General features: G+C 38.2%; 1 pseudogene; it reads right to left on the bottom strand.

Annotated features, from left to right (window-relative positions):
* Window positions 1–11946: 11946 nt before the first annotated feature.
* The window catches only part of LOC144256562 (olfactory receptor 2AJ1-like), a 30616-nt pseudogene continuing 29294 nt past the window's right edge, over window positions 11947–13268 (bottom strand).

The raw sequence follows: 13268 nt of genomic DNA, 5'->3' as shown, positions 1-13268 counted from the left end.
CACATTCGAGACTCCAGCCCTTTTTGGTGGGGCTTCTTTGCTGTTCTGGGAAATAATCCAGGTAGGAAGCCTTTGCTGGGAACCTGGCACAGAAGGTGACTTCTGGGACTGAGTTGTGGCTCCGCGAGAGAGGCTTTCCTGGCACGAGTGAGGCCCTAGGTTGTAACCTCGCCACGGAAACGAACAGCAATGACAGCAACAGTTCCTGGGGAGTCTGAGGCAGCAGGAGTCCAAGTTCAGCTTCTGCAAACAGTGAGACCCTGTATTGAAATAAAGTAAAAACGGTTGGGGACCCGGCTCAGAGGTCGACCCCACTGGGTTTGTTCCCTAGGACGGCAAGGAAAAAGTTCTAGATAGCTAGATATAAAGATATACAGTATACATTACAATCTGTTTCGACCTCAGGCAACTTAGCAAAACACAATCTCAGAACTTATGAAACACTATTTAAGATATCATATATATCACATGATATCTAAAAATGAAAACAGTTTGACAATTATTTTAGTAATTCTCTTCGCCTCCTGGCCTCTGCTCTTTTGAGGAGGCAGCCTGAGTTGTAAATGGAAGCAATTGGTGTTCCTGCTTCGGCTCAGTGTTCCATCTTCTGCAGAATAAAATAAAAATGAAAGAAGGCAATCCTCTAGGACAGCAATGTGTGGTGGAAATAAAATGAGCACCTTGTGCTTAATGTAGATGTTCTACATTCTACCTTTAGGGAAGTCCTAGGCAGAGACCTGACTCTGGTGATTCCATAGGTCAGGTCGTCTGTTTATCCCAAAACCAAACAGAAAAGGTCATGATGAAAAACAGGAAAAGACTTTGATCAGGGCAGGTACACCAGGAAGACAAGAGAATCATGTCCTTAGCCCTGGCTTCGGGGGCTGAGTAGGACTTTCAGGTTTTATAGAAAGGGTAATCATAGGCATGTATGTGTACAAAAAACTGTATAGGATTTGGTATTATCTGTGGCTTCAGCCATCCCTGGGTCTCATAACATATCTGTGAGCTCATGCTCACTTGTCCCAATCATACACATCTCTCCATTGCACAGATTGGTGTCACTTTGTCTCTCAGGAGGAGTCCCCCTCCTATGTGTTCTTTCCATGCCAATGGTTTAGAGGCACCAACATTTTTCAACAAAAAACACAAGCCTGTTTGCTCCTGACTGAAAAGCAAGATGCTGACCCAGTGTTCTCAGCTTCCTGGGTATCAAATGGGTAGTCAAACCAGAGTGAAGAATAAACAAATATCATTCACCCAAAATGCCTTAGGAAACAAGAAGGGGGAGCGGTCGGGGTTTTGTGTGTGGAATTGGGGTCTCTGATAAACTTTGTGATTGTGTCATGTGTGGTGGCTAGGAAGTTTCTGTGCAAAGGCATAGGAGGCCTGGCTGCTAGGAAGTTTCTGTGCAAAGATGCAGAATGCCTGGCTGCTGGGAAACTTCCATGTAAAAGACATGGGTTACCTGGCCACTGTAGCAATGTTCTTCACAAAGAAGCTCTGTTAAGAATTTTATTACTTTTTGAACTTGATTTTAGGCACATAACTCCTGGGAATAAAGAAACTTGCTTTCTAGGTAACTGCAGTGTTTCACCACGCGCTGGTGCTCCTGGATCTGCCTGCCTAACAGAAACTTTAGACAATGGACTTTCTTAAGAGCTGCACAGGGGCTGGGGATGTAGCGTGCTCGCCTGGCATGCGTGCGACCCGGGTTTGATCCTCAGCACCACATACCAACAAAGATGTTGTGTCTGCTGAGAACTAAAAAATAAATATTAAAAATTCTCTCTCTCTCACTCTTTCTTAAAAAAAAAAAAAGAGCTGCACAAAGCTCCTGACATTACATATTGTAACTGTGGAATGTAACTGCAGAATTAGCAACCTTACTGATACTCTATAAACAGTAATATAGTTAAGGTACTAATGACCTAATATAACCTATTGGTATAAATACACATGGCCATTTTCTTTCCTCTGCACCTTGTCTCTTTGTACCATTATTTATTTTCTTTACATGTATCATCTATCTACTGTGGGCTTATCTGTCTCATTAAAGTTCTCTGGTAAAAAAAAAAAATTAAGTTTGCAAGTTACTTTCTCTAGTATTTTGTAAGTGGCAATTGTTAATTAATCTAATAATCTCAACTTCAATAATACAATAAAAATACCCTTATAATATGTTCCTTTCTTCTTACTTTTCTTCCATGAATTTCCTGGATTGGGTAGCTGAGAGTGCTCCTAGCATGTACCCATTGTCAACTCATTTTCTAGGTAAAGTTTTTTAATATTTTCAAACTAATGTCCATAGTCATCTTTTATTCCTTTATTTTCCATTGAGATGATTCCTGGAAGACTCAGGGGCAACCATGTATCACCCAAATTTACATGGAGAGAAGTTGGCCATCTGTGTGTGCTTGTATGTGTGTGGTGCTTCTCAGAAATCTCCACTGAGACATTGCCCACAAAAGTTAGTCAAAACCAGCACTGACTGACTGGCCTTTTGCCAAGATGGGAACCAGTTCTGTTTTTTTTTTTTTTAAAAAACATGTATCCCAGGCATGTTAATGCTCAGTTCAAATGGAAAAGAAACAAATGCTACTACTCAAGTGTCTTATGTATTATTGATAATTTATTGCATCACAATAATGTGTCTATATGAGTACTTCAGTTCTGAATCATCTGGTAGAAAATATACTTCATCAAAATTGAAGCAATATATTTAAAATAAACACATTAGAAGGTGTTACTCAGGGAATAGTCTTTAATCTGCTTTTGGTTACACTTAATTTCAAATTGTTTTTATGTCAGAAATTACTATTAAATCACAAAAATATCTTCATGTTTTAAAATGGGTAAAAAGGGATAGCATTTCTCACTTTCATGATGTATTATTTAGAAAATGTTCAATATTACATTTTAAAAATTACAGATAATACCTTGAATGTTCTTAGACTTCCTTTCCATAGTCTCATCTAATTGAACAAAAATGGTATATTTATACTGGGAAGGAGATCCTCTGGGTATAGATTAACCTTATTTTTTTCTTAACCCTTAATGGTAGTAAAATGTACATTAAATACAACTTATAATAACAATCAATTTTTGCTTCACTATTCAGTTACATTTAGCACACTCACATTTGGTACAGCCATTGACACTATATGCCTCCAGAAATATTTCATTACCCAAACTGTACCCTTCCCCACTGTCAACAAGGAACCCGTAAATATAGAAAAGGATAAAATTCCAGAGAAGGACTATTGCAAAAGTAAGATAATCAAAGGAACAAACTAAGAGAACAAATATAGTGGGTAAAAAAATAATTTCAATAAAGAAATAGACATTCTGAAAATAAATCATTCCGTACTGGAAATGAAGCTTATAATGAATCAAGTTAAAATTCACTTGAAAGTATCACCCACAGATTAGATCACATAGATAATCAGGCCTTGAGGACACAATTCAGGTCTTGAAAGCAGAGTATATGAACTTGAACACTCAGTATGCAATGAAAAAATAAAAACAACTAAAAGGCTATGATCAGAGAATTCATACACAATTTGAACCCTTAAAGAGGCAGCATACAAGAACTCTGAGACGAAGTCAAAAGAACCAATGTGAGAGTCATTGGGATACAAGAGAAGATGGAGATGTTGACTGATATAATTAAAAACTTTTTCAATAAAATAAATAGCAGAAAACATTCTAAACCTTAGATATAAAATGGAAATACATATACAGAATGCATAAAGAACACCAAATAGAAAAGATCAAAACAGAAGTGACCTAAGACACATCATAATCATAATGTCTAATGTAGAAACTAAGGAAAAATAAGAAAAGCTGTACGAGAATAATGTTAAATCACTTTTAGCAGCAAATTAGTAAGGTTCACTACTGACTTCTCAACTTAGACCCTAAAATGAAAGAGGGACAATATCTAAAATTCCTAAAAGAAAAAAATTGCCAGCCAAGATTGCTATATCTAGCAGTTATCTATCAGAATCAGAAAAAATAAAATCTTACTTTGTTAAGAAAAAAACTAAAAGAATGATCACTAAGATATTGCTCAAAGAATAACAATATGATGCATTGACACAGAGAAAACCCCATAGTCATAGCCATCTGACACCTGACAAAGGTGGCAAAAGCGTGTTGGAGAACAGTTATCCTTTAAAAACATGGTGCTGGAGATCCCCCCACACCAACCTGCATGGGACCCAGGCTCACAGTAAGCTTGGGTCCATCCTGCCACTGCCAGACACCCACTGGAGCTCATGCTCTGGCAGAGGACTGCCTCTTCATACCAGCAGACCATTGCAGGAGCTCAGGCCTGGCCTAGATCCACCCACACCGACATACACAGTAACCAATTTCACCACCCTCCTTCACCTGGAAGCCCAACCCTAATCTACTTCCATCTTGGAACACTGCAGACATTGTCATAGCCTTTACCATGCAGTAGCCCTTACCTTTTGACAACAGACAGGGCCTAGAAGCAGCTGTGTCTCAGAGCAGGCATCCCAAAATAAGTGTAAGGCTCACCTTTTTAGCCCCATTTCTGTAAGACATTGCATCCATCTTGGGGCACCTCCACTATTATCTTGAGTTACCTTGACTATTGCCGCCACCAACTTTGGCTGCAGTAGCATACATTGAGGAACACCAGCAGGGTCAGGAAGCCCAACACCAATGTGAGGTACAGAATATCTGCAAGGGCGCTACGAGACTATAGGGTAGAAATTGTAACATCTCAGATCCACACTGCAAGAAAGGAAGACATATAGGCAACATGAAAAAACAAGGGAGGAAAATGCCCCCCAAATACCAGGATGCTATAGTAACCGAACCCACGGAAAACAAAGTTGTAGGAGAAGGAGTTCAGAAGGTTCATAATTAAAATGATCTATGAATTAAAGAATGATCTAAATGAGCAAATATAGGCAAAAACTTATTACTCCAACAAAGACATAAGAGAGCTGATACAGGTAGCAAAAGATTACTTCAAGAAAGAGATAGAAATTCTGAAAAAAAAAAAAAAAAACAGGGGCTGGGATTGTGGCTCAGTGGTAGAGCGCTCCCCTAGCAGGGGCGGGACACGGGTTCCATCCTAAGCATCACATAAAAATAAAAGGCATTGTGTTGTGTCCATCTACACCAAAAAAAAGAAATAAAAATAAATATTAAAAAAAAACAGTCGGAAACCCTTGAAATGAAGAAAACAATAAACAAAATAAGAAACTCAATAGAAATCATAACCATCAGACTAGATCACTTGGAAGAAAGAATGTCAGATAATGAAGGCAAATATTACAATCTAGAAAATAAAGATGATCACACAGTGAAGATAGTAAGAAACCATGAACAGAACATCCAAGAATTATGGGACAGCATAAAAAGACCAAATCTCAGAGTTATTGGGATAGAGCAAGGCACAGAGTTTCCAACCAAAGTAATACACAATCTCTTCCGTGAGATAATATCAGAAAATTTCCCAAACATGAAGAATGAATTGGAAAACAAAGTACAAGAGGCTAACAGGAGATCAAATATATAAAATTACAACAGATCTACACCAAGGCACATTATAATAAAAATTTCTAGCATACAGAATAAGGATAGAATCTTAAAAGTCGAAAGAGAGGAATCAAATCACATCTGAAGGGAGACAAATTTGTATCTCAGCAGATTTTTTAATCCAGTCATTCAAAGCCAAGGATCATAGGACAACATATACCAAGCTCTGAAAGAAAATGGGTGCCAACCAAGAATCTTATATCTAGCATAATTAAGCTTTAGTTTTGATGATGAAATAAAAACTTTCCATGATAAACAAAATTTAAAAGGATTTACATCTTGAAAGCCTGCACTACAGAACGTCTTTGGCAAAATATTCCACAAACAGAAAATAAAAAACAATGATGAAAATCAGCAAAGGGAAGTATTACACTACAGGAAAAACTAATCAGAGGAGAAACCAAGTAAAGTTAAATATCAAAAATATACACAAATGACTGGGAATTAAAATGTCTCAATAATAACCCTTAATGTTAAAGGCCTAAACTTACCAATTAAAAGACATAGACTAGCGTATTGGATTGGAAAAAAAAAGACTCAACAATATGCTGCTCCCAAGAGATTCATCTCAAAAAAAAAAAAAAAAAAAAGACATCCATAGACTGAAGGTGAAAAGTCAGAGAAAATCATACCACTCACATGGACTGTGGAAGCAAGCAGGGGTTCATCCTTATTTCAAATAAAGTAGACTTCAAACTAAATTTAATCAAAAGAAATAAAGAAGGACACTACACACTGTTTAAGAGAATTATACACCAACAAGACTTAACAATTATAAATATATATGCCTCAAACAATGGAGCATCAATGTTCATCAAACAAACTCTTTTCAAGTTCGAGAGTCAAGTAGACCACAACACAATAATTTTGGGTGACTTTAACACACATATTTCACCATTGGATAGATCTTCCAAATAAAAAATGAATAAAAAAACTATAGAAATCAATAACACAATCAATAACTTAGACTTAACTGACATATATAGAATCTTTCATCCTTCAACAAGAGAATACACTTTTTTCTCAGCACCATGTGAATCCTATAAAATGCATCATATATTATGCCACAAATCAGTTCTTAGCAAACATAAAAAATTAGAGAAACTAACCTGCAATCTATCAGATTATAAGAAATTAAATTAGAAATCAATGATAAAATAAGAAATAAAAGCTACTCCAACACCTGGAGACTAAATAACATGCTATTGAATGAACAATGGGTTGCAGAAGACATCAAGAAGAAGATTTTTAAAAAAATTACAGGTGAATGAGAACACAGATACAACATATTGAAATCTCTGGGACATTATGAAGACAGTTCTAAGAGAAAATTTCATTGCATGGAGTTCATTCCTTAAAAGAAGGAAGAGTCAACAAATAAATGATTTAACATTACATCTCAAAGCCCTAGAAACACAAGAACAAATTACACCAAAAGCAGGAGAAGACAAGAAATAATTAAAATCAGAGCTGAAATAAATAAAATTGAAAGAAAAGAAACAACTGAAAAAAACTGACAAAACAAGGGTTTGTTTTTTTGAAAAAATAAATAAAATTGATAGTCCCTTAGCCATGATAAAGAAGAGAAGGAGAGAGAAAACTCAAATTACTAACATATGTGATGAAGAAGAAAATATCACAACAGTCACTACAGAAATACAGAAGATAATTAGAAATTATTTTGAAAATTTGTACTCCAATAAAATAGAAAATATTAAAGGCATTGACAAATTTCTAGAGTCATATGATTTGTACAAATTGAATCAGTATGATATACACAATTTAAGCAGATCAATTTTAAGTGATGAAATAGAAGACACCATCAGAAGCTATGAACCAAGAAAAGCCCAGGACCAGATGGATACACAGCTGAATTCTACAAGACCTTTAAAGAAGAACTTATACCAATAGTCTTCAATTTATTTCAGGAAATAGAAAAAGATAGAGCACTTCCAAACTCATTCTATGAGGTCAATATCACCCTGATTCCAAAACCAGGCAAAGACACATCAAAGAAAGAAAACTTTAGACCAGTATCTCTAATGAACATAGATACAAAAATTCTCAATAAATTCTGGCAAATTGAATAGAAAAACATATCAAAAAGAGTACACCACGATCAAGTAAGGTTCATTTCAGAAATGCAAGGCTGGTTCAACATATGGAAAACAATAAATGTAATTCATCACATCAATAGACTTAAAGATAAGAACCATATGGTCATCTAAGTAGATGTAGAAAAAGCATTCGACAAAATACAGTACTGCTTCATGTTCAAAACACCAGAAAATCTAGGGATAACAGGAGCATATTTCAACATTGTAAAAGCTATCTATGCTAAGCCCCAGGCCAACATTATTCTAAATGTAGAAAAATTGAAAGCATTCTCTCTAAAAACTTGAACAAGACAGGAATGCCCTCTTTCTTTCTTTTTTTAAAGAGAGAGTGAGAGAGGAGAGAGAGAGAGAGAGAGTGAGTTTTTAATATTTATTTTTTAGTTCTCGGCAGACACAACATCTTTGTTGGTATGTGGTGCTGAGGATCGAACCCGGGCCGCACGCACGCCAGGCGAGCGCGCTACCGCTTGAGCCACATCCCCAGCCCAGGAATGCCCTCTTTCACCACTTCTATTTAACATAGTTATTGAAGCACTAGCCAGAGCAATTAGACAGATGAAAGACAGATGAAAGATATTAAAGAGAGAGGTAAAGAAGAACCCAAATTAGCTCTATTTTCTGTGGATATAAGTCTATACCTAAAAGACCCCAAAAATTCCACCAGAAAACTTCTAGAACTAGTAAATGAATTCAGCAAAGTAGCAGGATACAAAATCAATACCTAAATCAAAGACATTTCTGTACATCAGTGACAAATTCTCTCAAAGAGAAACATATACCCCATTTACAATAGTAAAAAAGAAAAAAAAACATGAGAATCGACTTAATGAAAGAATTGAAAGACTTCCACAATGAAAACCACAGAACACTAAAGAAAGAAATTAAAGAAGACCTTAGAAAATGGAAAGATCTACATTGTCCTTGGATACACAGAATTAATATTGTCAAAATGACCATAGTACCAAATGAACTATACAGATTTAATGCAATTCTAATCAAAATCCCCCCCCAAGAAAACAGTCATGAAATTCTTCTAGAAATATAAGAGACCCAGAATATATAAAGCAATTCTTAGTAAGAAGACTGAAGCAGATGGCATCACTAAAACAGACCTTAAATTATACTACAGAGCAATAGTAACAAAAACAGCATGGTATTGGCACCAAAACCAATGATACACAATGATACAGAATAGAGAAAACAAAGACTAACCCACATGTTTAGAGTTATGTTATATTTGACAAAGGTGCCAAAAACATATACTGGAGAAAAGATAGCCTCTTCAACAAATGGTGCTGGGAAAACTGGAAATCCACATGCAACAAAATGAAATTAAATCCCTGTCTCTCACCATGCACAAAACTCAAGTCAAAGTGGATCAAAGACCTCAGAATTAAACCAAAGACACTGTGTCTATTAGAAAAAAAAGTAGGCCCAAATGTCCATCATGTCAGATTAGGCCCCAACTTCCTTAATAAGACTCCTAGAGAATTAACATCAAGAATCAATAAATGGGATAGATTCAAACAAAAAAGCTTCTTCTCAGCAAAAAAAAAAAAAAAAAAAAAAAAAAAGAATCAATGAGATGAATAGAAAACTTACTTATTGGGAACAAACTTTTACCACACACACGTTAAATGGAGCAATAATCTCTAGAATATATACAGAACTCAAAAATCTTAACACCAAAAAAAAACAAGGAAATGAACAGACACTTCTCAGAAGAACATATACAATCAATAAACAAATACATGAAAAAATGTTCAACATCTCTAGCAATTACAGAAATGCAAATCAAAACTATTCTAAGATTTCATCTCACTCCAGTCAGAATGGCAGCTATTAAAAATACAAACAACAATAAGTGTTGGCGAGGATGTGGGGAAAAAGGCACACTCATACACTGCTGGTGGGACTGCAAATGAGGGCAGCCAATACATAAAACAGTATGGAGAATACCTGGGAATGGAACCCTCATTTGATCCAGCTATCCTACTTCTTGGTCTATACATAAAGGACTTCAAAATAGCATACTACAGGGGCATAGCCACATCAATGTTTATAGCAGCACAATTCACAATAGCTAAACTGTGGAACCAACCTAGATGCCCTTCAGTAGGTGAATGGATAAAAGAACTGTGGTATATATAAACAATGGAATATTACTCAGCATTAAAAGAGAATAAAATCATGGCATTTGCAGGTAAATGGATGGAGATGGAGAATATAATGCTAAGTGAAGTTAACCAGTCCCCAAAATCCAAATGCCAAATGTTTTCTCTGATATAAGAAGGTTGATTCATAGTGGGGCTGCGGGGGCATGGGAAGATTAGACAAACTCTAGATATGGCATAGGGGAGGGAAGGGGAAGGAGGGCACAAGGGGGTAAAAAAAAGATTGTGGAATTGGATGGACATTACTACCCTAAGTACATGTATGGAGAAGACATGAATGATGTGAATATACATTGCCTACAAGTGGAGATATGAAAAATTGTCCCATGTATATGTAATATGAATTGTAATGCATTCTGCTGTCATGTATAATAAATTAGAATAAAAAATAAAAAATACACAAAACCCATGAGATTTCTTTCAAGTTTGTTTACAGTGTATAACAAGAAAGACCATGTGAGCTGGGCAGGTGCTTCACACATGTAATCCTGATGACATGGGAGGCTGAGGCAGGAGGAATGCAAGTTCCAAACCAGCCTTAGCAACTTAGCAAGGCATTGAGCAACTCAGAGAAACCCCGACTCTAAATAAATTATTTTAAAAGGGTTGGGAATATTGCTCAGTGGTTAAATGTCTCTGGGTTCACTCCAGAAGGAGAAAAAACAAGAAGAAGAAGAAAAAAAAAGAGGAGGAGGAGGAGGAGGAGGAGGAGGAGGAGGAGGAGGAGAAGGAGGAGAAGGAGGAGGAGGAGAAGGAGAATTGTGGACAATTGTTTCCATGGATCACAGCTGTGTTGCTATGGATATGAGTTTTCCCCAAAGCTCCTGCTAATGCAGGGATAGGCAGTGAAATGCCTGGATTGTGAGTGCTGTCACCTTACCAGCCCATCCTAGTTTAATGGTAACTCACAGTGGCAACACTGAGCAGGTGGCACATGACTGGAGGAGGTAAGTGTCTGGGGACATGTCCTGGAAGGGCTCGTCTTCCTTGGGCCCCTACTTCATTCCCTTCTCTCTCCCCTCTCCCCTCCTTCCTTCCCTTCTCTATCCCCCTTCCCCCTCCTTCCTTCCCTTCTCTCTCCCCCTCCTCCATCCTTCCTGGTTGCATGGGGTCAGCAGTGCTCCTCTGCTGCTCCCTTTCTCCCTTCAGCACTGATGCTCCTCCTCACCTCCTGTTTCACACCCACCATGACTGAGGCTCTGAAACCATAGGGCAAAAACAAGCTTTTTCTCCTCAAAGTCGTTCTTATTGTATACTTTGGTTACAGTGAGGGCGAGCTGCCTATCATCAGGGCACAACCGTGGCACTCCCACAGGGCAAAGGGAAGAATTGTGAGGATGCCGGGTGAGATGTAGTTTATCAGTTTTCAAAATTATATGGATTATGAGAAAATCCTTTCCATTTGGGAAGTAAAACAGCATGAAGGCTTGCAGAATGGGGTCCTGCATTGCCAGCCCCCAGTGTCCCAGGGGTGGTGCTAGCCTGAAGAGGCACCTGAACTCCATGACTATGGCCCTGGGTCACCAGGTGCAGCTCCCCACTGGCCCCAGCTGCTGGCAGAAAGACCAGAGAGAATGCCCTCTGGAGCCCTGAGCTTCAGCTCTGGAGGTGTCACAGGAGCATGCTGAGGAGAATGTGGGTGAACACAGACTTTCTCCAGTTTCCAGTTTATATTAAGTTCATCTTAAGTGATATGTAAAACAAGTATGCATATGAATAGGTTCCACATGACGTCCTGATGCACAAATACTGTGTGACATTCAATCAGATATATAATTACTTTTGACATTATTAAAATTATCTTTATGTCAAATGTTGGTAAATTTTATTTCTTATCAATTATTCAGAACACTAACAAGGAAAATCCAAAACATTAATGGCTATGGGTGGGCATTACGGCAAAGTTGTATTCCGAGTTGACAAAGTCATATTCTATTGCTTTCAGGGTTAAGCAAGTGTGGGAAGCACTGTTTCTCAGGCTGCTATGTAGAAATCCTGTATTTGCCCCTTTCCTGGCAGTTTTCAGGAGCAGCTCTTACAGTGTTGAATCCTCAGTCAGTGCCTGATTGTTAAAGTCACATGACTGCACCAGTGTCCATAGCCCAACAGTCTCCTCCCAGTCCCATGACTTTCCTATTCCTAAGGCTATAGATAAACAGGTTCAGAAGAGGTGGGATCATGGTGTACAATGTAGCCACAACTTGTCCTGTGCAGGGGAATGCAAAGAGTGTGGCCTGGTATAGGTGGAGAGGATGGTGGCATGGAACAGGCTTGCCAAGGCCAGGTGGGAAGAGCAGTGGAAATAGCTTTTGTCTGTCCTTTGCTGGAGCTCATGAGGACTACGACAACAAGCACACAGGCACTGGAAGCTAGAATGGCCACAAATGGAAGTGGCAGGATCAAAATTCCACTCACCATGACTGTGTACTTATACTTGGTCATGTCCTGACAGATCAGGGGCAGCAGAGATGGAACCTCACAGACCTAGTGGTTGATGTGTGGGGACCTGCAGAACGGAAGCTAAAATACGTACAGCGTGTGTTAAAGAGCTGACGGCACACTGCTCCAAACACCTGTGAGCATGCAGCCAAGGGTTTTCTTGCTCGTGAGCATGACGTAGAAAGAAATTAAAGAAGACCTTAGAAAATGGAAAGATCTACATTGTCCTTGGATACACAGAATTAATATTGTCAAAATGACCACAGTACCAAATGCACTATACAGATTTAATGCAATTCTAATGAAAATCCCCCTCAAGAAAACAGTCATGAAATTCATCTAGAAATATAAGGATGGCTGAATAACACTTGTAGGACATGACTCACAGCAGCAGGGCTTTCATCTGCCAAGACTCAAGAACACAAAGTTTCAATCTCGCAGCCCAAAAATGTAATGGTCTTGGTATTGGACAGGAAGTTAGCTGCCATGTTTGGGACCGTGGTGGAGATGTACTTCCTGTCAGTGTGGGAGAGCTGGCTGAGGAGACAACCCATGTTGTGTGGAGCCAGGGGCTCACCCTGATCATGTGCATCAGGGTGGCATCAGAGCTACAGAAAGAGGCTGGCCTTGGCAGTAGAGAGAGGGGCATCCACCAACAAGTCCAAATCTGTCCTGGGACTTTGGTTTCTTGCTTTCATGGCTTGAATTGAGATATCAGGGCAGAGAAGACATGAAAAAGTCCACGAGACAGTGTTGGTGCCCTTGGAGGGAATCAGAGTTAATAATTAAAGAGGATAGGCTTTATGAAATCACTTTGGGTGAATATAACTCTCCTGTATGACTTCTCTATCTATTGAAAATGCCTAATTTTGCTCTTTTGAGTTTCTTATTTGTACTTTTGAGTGAATGTAATAATAGACCAAGTGAATATGGTACAGTGTGGTATTTCAATGCTTGC

The sequence above is a fragment of the Urocitellus parryii genome, chromosome 1 (assembly GCF_045843805.1).
Source record: "Urocitellus parryii isolate mUroPar1 chromosome 1, mUroPar1.hap1, whole genome shotgun sequence".
Taxonomy (NCBI): Eukaryota; Metazoa; Chordata; class Mammalia; order Rodentia; family Sciuridae; genus Urocitellus; species Urocitellus parryii.
Note: the sequence above shows the minus strand (reverse complement) of the source record. Positions and strands in the feature narration are given on the sequence as shown.